Raw genomic sequence first — 12,142 nt, 5'->3', positions numbered from 1 at the left:
CTGGTACGAGGAATGCACAATGTGCATGAACAGAGCAGGAGCACACAAAGGTATGAACAGAGCAGGAACACAGTGCATATACGATGAAGAGCATGACAATTACTAATGTTATGTTAGCATGGCTAATTCAATTGATGCTGTGCGGGACAGGAACACAATACATATGTAGTGGATGCTTGACCAGATCAAAGTAGGCTAGTTCAAGAGATGCTGTGCGGGGCAGGAACACAATACATATGCAGTGGACGCTTGACCAGATCAAAGTAGGCTAGTTCAAGAGATGCCGTGCGGGGCAGGAACACAATACATATGCAGTGGACGCTTGACCAGATCAAAGTAGGCTAGTTCAAGAGATGCCGTGCGGGGATGGAACACAACACATAAGTAGGCTAGTTCATGAGAGGCCGTGCGGGGCAGGAACACAATACATATGCAGTGGACGCTTGACCAGATCAAAGTAGGCTAGTTCAAGAGATGCTGTGCGGGGCAGGAACACAATACATATGCAGTGGACGCTTGACCAGATCAAAGTAGGCTAGTTCAAGAGATGCCGTGCGGGGAAGGAACACAACACATAAGTAGGCTAGTTCATGAGAGGCCGTGTGGGGCAGGAACACAATACATATGCAGCGGACGCTTTACCAGATCAAAGTAGGCTAGTTCAAGAGATGCCGTGCGGGGAAGGAACACAACACATAAGTAGGCTAGTTCAAGAGATGCCGTGCGGGGCAGGAACACAATACATATGCAGTGGACGGCTGACCAGATCAAAGTAAGCTAGTTGAAGAGATGCTGTGCGGGGAAGGAACACGATACATATGCAGTTGGCGCTTGACCAGATCAAAGTAGGCTAGTTCAAGAGATGCTGTGCGGGGCAGGAACACAATACATATGTAGTGGACGCTTGACCAGATCAAAGTAGGCTAGTTCAAGAGATGCCGTGCGGGGCAGGAACACAATACATATGCAGTGGACGCTTGACCAGATCAAAGTAAGCTAGTTCAAGAGATGCCGTGCGGGGAAGGAACACGATACATATGCAGTTAGCGCTTGACCAGATCAAAGTAGGCTAGTTCAAGAGATGCTGTGCGGGGCAGGAACACAATACATATGTAGTGAACGCTTGACCAGATCAAAGTAGGCTAGTTCAAGAGATGCTGTGCGGGGCAGGAACACAATACATATGTAGTGAACGCTTGACCAGATCAAAGTAGGCTAGTTCAAGAGATGCCGTGAGGGGCAGGAACACAATACATATGCAGTGGACGCTTGACCAGATCAAAGTGGGCTAGTTCAAGAGATGCCGTACAGGGAAGGAACACAACACATAAGTAGGCTAGTTCATGAGAGGCCGTGCGGGGCAGGAACATAATACATATGCAGTGGACGCTTGACCAGATCAAAGTAGGCTAGTTCAAGAGATGCCGTGCGGGGCAGGAACACAATACATATGCTGTGGATGCTTGACCAGATCAAAGTAGGCTAGTTCAAGAGATGCCGTGCGGGGAAGGAACACAACACATAAGTAGGCTAGTTCAAGAGATGCCGTGCGGGGCAGGAACACAATACATATGCAGTGGACGGCTGACCAGATCAAAGTAAGCTAGTTGAAGAGATGCCGTGCGGGGAAGGAACACGATACATATGCAGTTGGCGCTTGACCAGATCAAAGTAGGCTAGTTCAAGAGATGCTGTGCGGGGCAGGAACACAATACATATGTAGTGGACGCTTGACCAGATCAAAGTAGGCTAGTTCAAGAGATGCCGTGCGGGGAAGGAACACAACACATAAGTAGGCTAGTTCATGAGAGGCCGTGCGGGGCAGGAACACAATACATATGCAGTGGACGCTTGACCAGATCAAAGTAGGCTAGTTCAAGAGATGCCGTGCGGGGAAGGAACACAATACATATGCAGTGGACGGCTGACCAGATCAAAGTAAGCTAGTTGAAGAGATGCCGTGTGGAGAAGGAACACGATACATATGCAGTTGGCGCTTGACCAGATCAAAGTAGGCTAGTTCAAGAGATGCTGTGCGGGGCAAGAACACAATACATATGTAGTGGACGCTTGACCAGATCAAAGTAGGCTAGTTCAAGAGATGCCGTGCGGGGCAGGAACACAATACATATGCAGTGGACGCTTGACCAGATCAAAGTAAGCTAGTTCAAGAGATGCCGTGCGGGGAAGGAACACGATACATATGCAGTTGGCGCTTGACCAGATCAAAGTAGGCTAGTTCAAGAGATGCTGTGCGGGGCAGGAACACAATACATATGTAGTGGACGCTTGACCAGATCAAAGTAGGCTAGTTCAAGAGATGCCATGCGGGGCAGGAACACAATACATATGCAGTGGACGCTTGACCAGATCAAAGTAAGCTAGTTCAAGAGATGCCGTGCGGGGAAGGAACACGATACATATGCAGTTGGCGCTTGACCAGATCAAAGTAGGCTAGTTCAAGAGATGCTGTGCGGGGCAGGAACACAATACATATGTAGTGGACGCTTGACCAGATCAAAGTAGGCTAGTTCAAGAGATGCCGTGCGGGGAAGGAACACAACACATAAGTAGGCTAGTTCATGAGAGGCCGTGCGGGGCAGGAACACAATACATATGCAGTGGACGCTTGACCAGATCAAAGTAGGCTAGTTCAAGAGATGCCGTGCGGGGAAGGAACACAACACATAAGTAGGCTAGTTGAAGAGATGCCGTGCGGGGAAGGAACACAACACATAAGTAGGCTAGTTGAAGAGATGCCGTGCGGGGAAGGAACACAACACATAAGTAGGCTAGTTCATGAGAGGCCGTGCGGGGCAGGAACACAATACATATCTAGTGGAATGCATGACCAAAACAGGAGCACAGAGCGTATGCATGAGCAATCGCTGTAGTTATAATTGATTAAGGTGGAAGTTCAGTGATTTAGACTGGGGGAGGTAGGTAATCACATAGTATCTTGATCGAGCGCTGGGTCTACAGAGTTTTATGGCGAGGGCGGGCAGGCAGCCACGGACAGGCACAGACAGACTGCGTGTGCCTTAAGGGTGCCCTCAGGGAGGAGCCGGTTTGTGTCTTCCGGTGCCCGGGGTGTAGGGAAGTAGGCCATGCTCACCAACTGGGTAGAGGCCGGTTGCCTAGCAACCTACAAACAAAGAAAGCGTTGGCCAACCACGATTCAGCAATAAAGTTAGGTTCTTTAGACGTCGTGTTGTGTCTCTGCGGCAGTGATCTCGAGGATGGACTCCTGCCCACCCAGGGGTCTGGATGAAGAGGATAATATCGAGATAGCGATCCTCAGACAAAAAACAACAATCAAGTATGATTACTTGACCACCTCTAACCTATGTGTGGTGAGCATTTTCCTCACTCTTGAAACTTCAGTTCAGAATACACCCCCCCATGCCTCCATGAGTGACATCCAATCACTCCCTCTGTTCCCAGCTTCTGCTGAAACGTTTTTATCGCCTGGCCAGACGATAACCGGGCATTCAAATACTGCATCTAATCATCGGATTTGAGTTCCCTTGGGATTGCAAGATAAAGAAAATCTCTTAAATTGAATCAAAGAATTCACATTGTGTAATCTTTAGCGGATTCCAAAAAATATTCATCAATAGTGGTGGTAAATAAGCAGATCCCACTTTAACTCTATCGCCTGCCAAATACGTTTGGCTGAGCGAATAGTGTTGCTTTAATGTCCAAGGAATTATAGATCCCCCCCATTGAGCCTGAAGCAGGCTGCCCTGCTTTGCCTTTATATGCCGGAGACAGAAACAAGGTGTACCCATCTACAGTCAGAAACAAGCTGTACCCATCCACAGTCAGAAACAAGGTGTACCCATTTCAGAAACAAGGTGTACCCATCCACAGTCAGAAACAAGCTGTACCCATCCACAGTCAGAAACAAGCTGTACCCATCCACAGTCAGAAACAAGATGCACCCATCCACAGTCAGAAACAATCTGTACCCATCCACAGTCAGAAACAAGCTGTACCCATCCACAGTCAGAAACAAGCTGTACCCATCCACAGTCAGAAACAAGATGCACCCATCCACAGTCAGAAACAAGCTGTACCCATCCACAGTCAGAAACAAGATGCACCCATCCACAGTCAGAAGCAAGGTGTACCTGTCCACAGTCAGAAACAAGGTGTACCCATTTCAGAAACAAGGTGTACCCATCCACAGTCAGAAACAAGGTGTACCCATCCACAGTCAGAAACAAGCTGTACCCATCCACAGTCAGAAACAAGATGCACCCATCCACAGTCAGAAACAAGCTGTACCCATCCACAGTCAGAAACAAGCTGTACCCATCCACAGTCAGAAACAAGCTGTACCCATCCACAGTCAGAAACAAGATGCACCCATCCACAGTCAGAAACAAGCTGTACCCATCCACAGTCAGAAACAAGATGCACCCATCCACAGTCAGAAGCAAGGTGTACCTGTCCACAGTCAGAAACAAGGTGTACCCATCTCAGAAACAAGGTGTACCCATCCACAGTCAGAAACAAGCTGTACCCATCCACAGTCAGAAACAAGATGCACCCATCCACAGTCAGAAACAAGCTGTACCCATCCACAGTCAGAAACAAGATGCACCCATCCACAGTCAGAAACAAGATGCACCCATCCACAGTCAGAAACAAGCTGTACCCATCCACAGTCAGAAACAAGATGCACCCATCCACAGTCAGAAGCAAGGTGTACCTGTCCACAGTCAGAAACAAGGTGTACCCATCCACAGTCAGAAACAAGCTGTACCCATCCACAGTCAGAAACAAGATGCACCCATCCACAGTCAGAAGCAAGGTGTACCTGTCCACAGTCAGAAACAAGGTGTACCCATCCACAGTCAGAAACAAGCTGTACCCATCCACAGTCAGAAACAAGCTGTACCCATCCACAGTCAGAAACAAGGTGTACCCATTTCAGAAACAAGGTGCACCCATCCACAGTCAGAAACAAGCTGTACCCATCCACAGTCAGAAACAAGCTGTACCCATCCACAATCAGAAACAAGGTGCACCCATCCACAGTCAGAAGCAAGGTGTACCCACCCACAGTCAGAAACAAGGTGTACCCATCCACAGTCAGAAACAAGGTGTACCCACCCACAGAAACAAGCTGTACCCATCCACAGTCAGAAACAAGGTGTACCCATCCACAGTCAGAAGCAAGGTGTACCCACCCACAGTCAGAAACAAGGTGTACCCATCTCAGAAACAAGGTGTACCCATCCACCGTCAGAAACAAGGTGTACCCATCCACAGTCAGAAGCAAGGTGTACCCACCCACAGTCAGAAACAAGGTGTACCCATCCACAGTCAGAAACAAGGTGTACCCACCCACAGAAACAAGCTGTACCCATCCACAGTCAGAAACAAGGTGTACCCATCCACAGTCAGAAGCAAGGTGTACCCACCCACAGTCAGAAACAAGGTGTACCCATCTCAGAAACAAGGTGTACCCATCCACAGTCAGAAGCAAGGTGTACCCACCCACAGAAACAAGCTGTACCCATCTACAGTCAGAAACAAGCTGTATCCATCCACAGTCAGAAACAAGGTGTACCCATCCACAGTCAGAAGCAAGGTGTACCCACCCACAGTCAGAAACAAGGTGTACCCATCTCAGAAACAAGGTGTACCCATCCACAGTCAGAAGCAAGGTGTACCCACCCACAGAAACAAGCTGTACCCATCTACAGTCAGAAACAAGCTGTATCCATCCACAGTCAGAAACAAGGTGTACACATCCACAGTCAGAAACAAGCTGTATCCATCCACAGTCAGAAACAAGGTGTACACATCCACAGTCAGAAACAAGCTGTACCCATCCACAGTCAGAAACAAGCTGTACCCATCTACAGTCAGAAACAAGCTGTACCCATCCACAGTCAGAAACAAGCTGTACCCATCTACAGTCAGAAACAAGCTGTATCCATCCACAGTCAGAAACAAGCTGTACCCATCTACAGTCAGAAACAAGCTGTACCCATCTACAGTCAGAAACAAGGTGTACACATCCACAGTCGCAGCAGTTTGGAGCCAAGTCTCCTGAAGGCTGAGCACATCCGCACCCAATAGATTCACACTTCCTTTACGAGATAAATGTGCAGAGCCCCTTCAGTTCCATGGTATTTATTGACCCTCTTTGACTGATTGGTCCCAGTCCTGATTATTGGATTGTGCTATGCCTCGTATCCAACTCGGCCTCCATGCAACTCCAGGTTCCATTCTCGTCCATTCTTCTGCCCCCATAACTATCCGTCTTTTCACATTCTCACCTCTAAAGCACTGCATTTGTAGAAGTAGGACAGGGACAGGACAAACATTCTGGTGGGGTTGGGGCAGCGGCACCCTTGGTACTGTGCTCTCCTGCTGTTTTGGGGTACATTTGGAGATTTCAAATCCCCAGGATTTAATATAATCTGCAACAGCCAGAACCTGGTCTCTAACAAGGCTTGAGTTGAAGTGTAGCACAACCTTATCACGGCAATAATCATTCCAAAATTCTACGCGGTCAGTATCCTTAGACACTTGTGCTTGAGGTGGTGCTCTCTTTAAAAGGCATAGAATGTTACTTCTATTCAGGACCACTGACTCTCAGTCCAAGGGTAATGTCTCTAGAATGAATTTATTGCACATGTTAGAAGCGGAATTTGTCCCATTATTCCCCTCTATAGGTCTAGGCCCACGCCCCGAACATATTACATGCCTTCTTTCCTTGAGAGTCATAAATGGCTTCCCCAGCAATCTCGTGTCATCAATATGATATGATATGATAAGTCATTTATAACATGCCTGTACACAAGTGTTTCTAGGCGCAACAAGACAAAAGAGGGAAGACAGGGAGGACAAAACAAAGATCTTACTAAGGCCTCGTGTCATTCAGATTGTGCAAGTGCAATAGCGCAAAGTGCAGGAGGGGAGGGAGAAGGGGAAGTGCAAGGGAGAGGGAAAGGGGAAGTGCAATCAGGGCAACATTGCTGAATAAGTGCAGCCAGGGCAGCGCAGCTCAGGGTAAGTGGAAGGAGGCAGGGGATTGTAGGGTGACAGTTACCCCCTTTAGTGCACGCTAGGCCCAGCGGCAGTGCATGGGTGGTGCATTGCTCAGTAAGTGCAGCCAGGGCAGCGCAGCTCAGGGTAAGTGGAAGGAGGCAGGGGATTGTAGGGTGACAGTTACCCCCTTTAGTGCACGCTAGGCCCAGCGGCAGTGCATGGGTGGTGCATTGCTCAGTAAGTGCAGCCAGGGCAGCGCAGCTCAGGGTAAGTGGAAGGAGGCAGGGGATTGGAGGGTGACAGTTACCCCCCTTTAGTGCACACTAGGCCCAGCGGCAGTGCATGGGTGGTGCATTGCTCAGTAAGTGCAGCCAGGGCAGCGCAGCTCAGGGTAAGTGGAAGGAGGCAGGGGATTGTAGGGTGACAGTTACCCCCTTTAGTGCGCGCTAGGCACAGTGGCAGTGCATGGGTGGTGCATTGCTCAGTAAGTGCAGCCAGGGCAGGTCAGGGTAAGTGGAAGGAGGCAGGAGATTGTAGGGTGACAGTCACCGCCCTTTAGTGCATGCTAGGCCCAGCAGCAGTGCATGGGTGGTGCATTGCTCAGTAAGTGCAGCCAGGGCAGCGCAGCTCAGGGTAAGTGGAAGGAGGCAGGGGATTGTAGGGTGACAGTTACCCCCCTTTAGTGCACACTAGGCCCAGCGGCAGTGCATGGGTGGTGCATTGCTCAATATGTGCAGCTAGGGCAGCTCAGCTCAGGGTAAGTGGAAGGAGGCAGGGGATTGTAGGGTGACAGTTACCACCTTTAGTGCACACTAGGCCCAGCGGCAGTGCATGGGTGGTGCATTGCTCAATATGTGCAGCTAGGGCAGCTCAGCTCAGGGTAAGTGGAAGGAGGCAGTGGATTGTAGGGTGACAGTCACTGCCCTTTAGTGCGTGCTAGGCCCAGCAGCAGTGCATGGGTGGTGCATTGCTCAGTAAGTGCAGCCAGGGCAGCGCAGCTCAGGGTAAGTGGAAGGAGGCAGGGGATTGTAGGGTGACAGTTACCCCCTTTAATGCACACTAGGCCCAGCAGCAGTGCATGGGTGGTGCATTGCTCAGTAAGTGCAGCCAGGGCAGCGCAGCTCAGGGTAAGTGGAAGGAGGCAGGGGATTGTAGGGTGACAGTCACCGCCCTTTAGTGCATGCTAAGCCCAGCGGCAGTGCATGGGTGGTGCATTGCTCAATAAGTGTAGCCAGGGCAGCGCAGCTCAGGGTAAGTGGAAGGAGGCAGGGGATTGTAGGGTGATATTTACCCCCCTTTAGTGCACACTAGGCCCAGCGGCAGTGCATGGGTGGTGCATTGCTCAATATATGCAGCTAGGGCAGCTCAGCTCAGGGTAAGTGGAAGGAGGCAGGGGATTGTAGGGTGACAGTTACCCCCTTTAGTGCACGCTAGGCCCAGCAACAGTGCATGGGTGGTGCATTGCTCAGTAAGTGCAGCCAGGGCAGCGCAGCTTAGGGTAAGTGGAAGGAGGCAGGGGATTGTAGGGTGACAGTTACAGCCCTTTAGTGCGCGCTAGGCCCAGCGGCAGTGCATGGGTGGTGCATTGCTAAGTAAGTGCAGCCAGGGCAGCGCAGCTCAGGGTAAGTGGAAGGAGGCAGGGGATTGTAGGGTGACAGTTGCAGCCCTTTAGTGCACACTAGGCACAGTGGCAGTGCATGGGTGGTGCATTGCTCAATAAGTGCAGCCAGGGCAGCGCAGCTCAGGGTAAGTGGAAGGAGGCAGGGGTGGTGCATTGCTCAATACATGCAGCCAGGGCAACGCAGCTCAGGGTAAGTGGAAGGAGGCAGGGGATTGTAGGGTGACAGTCACCGCCCTTTAGTGCGTGCTAGGCCCAACGGCAGTGCATGGGTGGTGCATTGCTCAGTAAGTGCAGCCAGGGCAGCGCAGCTCAGGGTAAGTGGAAGGAGGCAGGGGATTGTAGGGTGACAGGTACCCTCCTTTAGTGCACGTTAGGCTCAGCGGCAGTGCATGGGTGGTGCATTGCCCAATATGTGCAGCCAGGGCAGCGCAGCTCAGGGTAAGTGGAAGGAGGCAGGGGATTGTAGGGTGACAGTTACCCCCTTTAGTGCACGCTAGGCCCAGCGGCAGTGCATGGGTGGTGCATTGCTCAGTAAGTGCAGCCAGGGCAGCGCAGCTCAGGGTAAGTGGAAGGAGGCAGGGGATTGTAGGGTGACAGTTACCCCCTTTAGTGCACGCTAGGCCCAGCGGCAGTGCATGGGTGGTGCATTGCTCAGTAAGTGCAGCCAGGGCAGCGCAGCTCAGGGTAAGTGGAAGGAGGCAGGGGATTGTAGGGTGACAGTTACCCCCTTTAGTGCACACTAGGCCCAGCAGCAGTGCATGGGTGGTGCATTGCTCAGTAAGTGCAGCCAGGGCAGCGCAGCCCAGGGTAAGTGGAAGGAGGCAGGGGATTGTAGGGTGACAGTTACATCCCTTTAGTGCACGCTAGGCCCAGCGGCAGTGCATGGGTGGTGCATTGCTCAGTAAGTGCAGCCAGGGCAGCGCAGCTCAGGGTAAGTGGAAGGAGGCAGGGGACTGCAGGGTGACAGTCACCCCCCTTTAGTGCACGCTAGGCCCAGCGGCAGTGCATGGGTGGTGCATTGCCCAGGAAGTGCAGCCAGGGCAGCGCAACTCAGGGTAGGTGGAAGGAGGCAGGGGATTGTAGGGTGACAGTCACCGCCCTTTAGTGCATGCTAAGCCCAGCGGCAGTGCATGGGTGGTGCATTGCTCAATAAGTGTAGCCAGGGCAGCGCAGCTCAGGGTAAGTGGAAGGAGGCAGGGGATTGTAGGGTGACATTTACCCCCCTTTAGTGCACACTAGGCCCAGCGGCAGTGCATGGGTGGTGCATTGCTCAATATAGGCAGCTAGGGCAGCTCAGCTCAGGGTAAGTGGAAGGAGGCAGGGGATTGTAGGGTGACAGTTACCCCCTTTAGTGCACGCTAGGCCCAGCAGCAGTGCATGGGTGGTGCATTGCTCAGTAAGTGCAGCCAGGGCAGCGCAGCTTAGGGTAAGTGGAAGGAGGCAGGGGATTGTAGGGTGACAGTTACAGCCCTTTAGTGCGCGCTAGGCCCAGCGGCAGTGCATGGGTGGTGCATTGCTAAGTAAGTGCAGCCAGGGCAGCGCAGCTCAGGGTAAGTGGAAGGAGGCAGGGGATTGTAGGGTGACAGTTGCAGCCCTTTAGTGCACACTAGGCACAGTGGCAGTGCATGGGTGGTGCATTGCTCAATAAGTGCAGCCAGGGCAGCGCAGCTCAGGGTAAGTGGAAGGAGGCAGGGGTGGTGCATTGCTCAATACATGCAGCCAGGGCAACGCAGCTCAGGGTAAGTGGAAGGAGGCAGGGGATTGTAGGGTGACAGTCACTGCCCTTTAGTGCGTGCTAGGCCCAACGGCAGTGCATGGGTGGTGCATTGCTCAGTAAGTGCAGCCAGGGCAGCGCAGCTCAGGGTAAGTGGAAGGAGGCAGGGGATTGTAGGGTGACAGGTACCCTCCTTTAGTGCACGTTAGGCTCAGCGGCAGTGCATGGGTGGTGCATTGCTCAATATGTGCAGCCAGGGCAGCGCAGCTCAGGGTAAGTGGAAGGAGGCAGGGGATTGTAGGGTGACAGTTACCCCCTTTAGTGCACGCTAGGCCCAGCGGCAGTGCATGGGTGGTGCATTGCTCAGTAAGTGCAGCCAGGGCAGCGCAGCTCAGGGTAAGTGGAAGGAGGCAGGGGATTGTAGGGTGACAGTTACCCCCTTTAGTGCACGCTAGGCCCAGCGGCAGTGCATGGGTGGTGCATTGCTCAGTAAGTGCAGCCAGGGCAGCGCAGCTCAGGGTAAGTGGAAGGAGGCAGGGGATTGTAGGGTGACAGTTACCCCCTTTAGTGCACACTAGGCCCAGCAGCAGTGCATGGGTGGTGCATTGCTCAGTAAGTGCAGCCAGGGCAGCGCAGCCCAGGGTAAGTGGAAGGAGGCAGGGGATTGTAGGGTGACAGTTACATCCCTTTAGTGCACGCTAGGCCCAGCGGCAGTGCATGGGTGGTGCATTGCTCAGTAAGTGCAGCCAGGGCAGCGCAGCTCAGGGTAAGTGGAAGGAGGCAGGGGACTGCAGGGTGACAGTCACCCCCCTTTAGTGCACGCTAGGCCCAGCGGCAGTGCATGGGTGGTGCATTGCTCAGTAAGTGCAGCCAGGGCAGCGCAACTCAGGGTAAGTGGAAGGAGGCAGGGGACTGCAGGGTGACAGTCACCCCCCTTTAGTGCACGCTAGGCTCAGCGGCAGAGCATGGGTGGTGCATAGCTCACTTCCTCCACATTCATGCAGGGAGTCTCAATGTTTCTTCGCTCTGACAGGGGATTTCTAAAACCCTCGGTATGTGACCCCCCTCTATCCCACCAGCTAACAAGCGGCACCCTGCCTACCGTCTGCTTGTGGGGAGTGCCAGTTTTATTTGGTACTTCTCTGCGCTGAAATCAGCTGATACTGCATCATTAACAGCCAAGGGTGCTTGGGCCACAGACACATTATCAGCAACTAAGTTATCCCCAATGTGTTGCGCGCACCAGCTGGGATCTTCTTAGCCGGCCGGAGTAACCTCAAGAGATGTGCAGGCTGGGCTGAATTAGGATAGGAACTACACTCTGTAGCCAAAAGTTGCATCCATTTTTTGGTCAAATCCCCCCCTCTCTGGGATCTACATGCCACCTCTAGTATTACACAGTGCAACTGCGCCACAGTGTGCTTGGGCCTTAAACAGGGTTTTTTATTATAACGCTAGACCTTGAATCCCCTATTTCTTGTCATTTGGGCCATAGATTTAAGGAATTGATCACATAGACGAGAAGCATTACCTTGTGCTTGCCTCTAGCCTACCACTCCCCTATGCACCACTCTCTGTCTGCATAGGCGGTCAGGCCATCCATAGACCAGAAGTATTACCTTGTTGTGCTTGACTATAGCCGACCACTCCACTATTCACCATTCACTGTCCACATAGGAGGTCAGGCAGTCCACAGAAAAGAAGAATTACCTTGTTGTGCTTGCCTCTAGCCGATCAATACACTATTCACCATTCACTGTCCACATAGGAGGTCAGACCGTCCATAGACCAGAAGC

General features: G+C 52.0%; 1 protein-coding gene across 2 annotated transcripts in view; it reads left to right on the top strand.

The window, feature by feature from the left end:
* The window catches only part of LOC138525658 (uncharacterized), a 338,509-nt gene that overhangs the window by 53,077 nt on the left and 273,290 nt on the right, over positions 1-12,142 (top strand). The gene's annotated exons all lie outside the window — the stretch shown is intronic.

The sequence above is a fragment of the Ambystoma mexicanum genome, chromosome 7p (genome assembly GCF_040938575.1).
Source record: "Ambystoma mexicanum isolate Mex_15411 chromosome 7p, UKY_AmexF1_1, whole genome shotgun sequence".
Taxonomy (NCBI): Eukaryota; Metazoa; Chordata; class Amphibia; order Caudata; family Ambystomatidae; genus Ambystoma; species Ambystoma mexicanum.
This window is presented reverse-complemented; position numbering and strand designations above follow the sequence as displayed.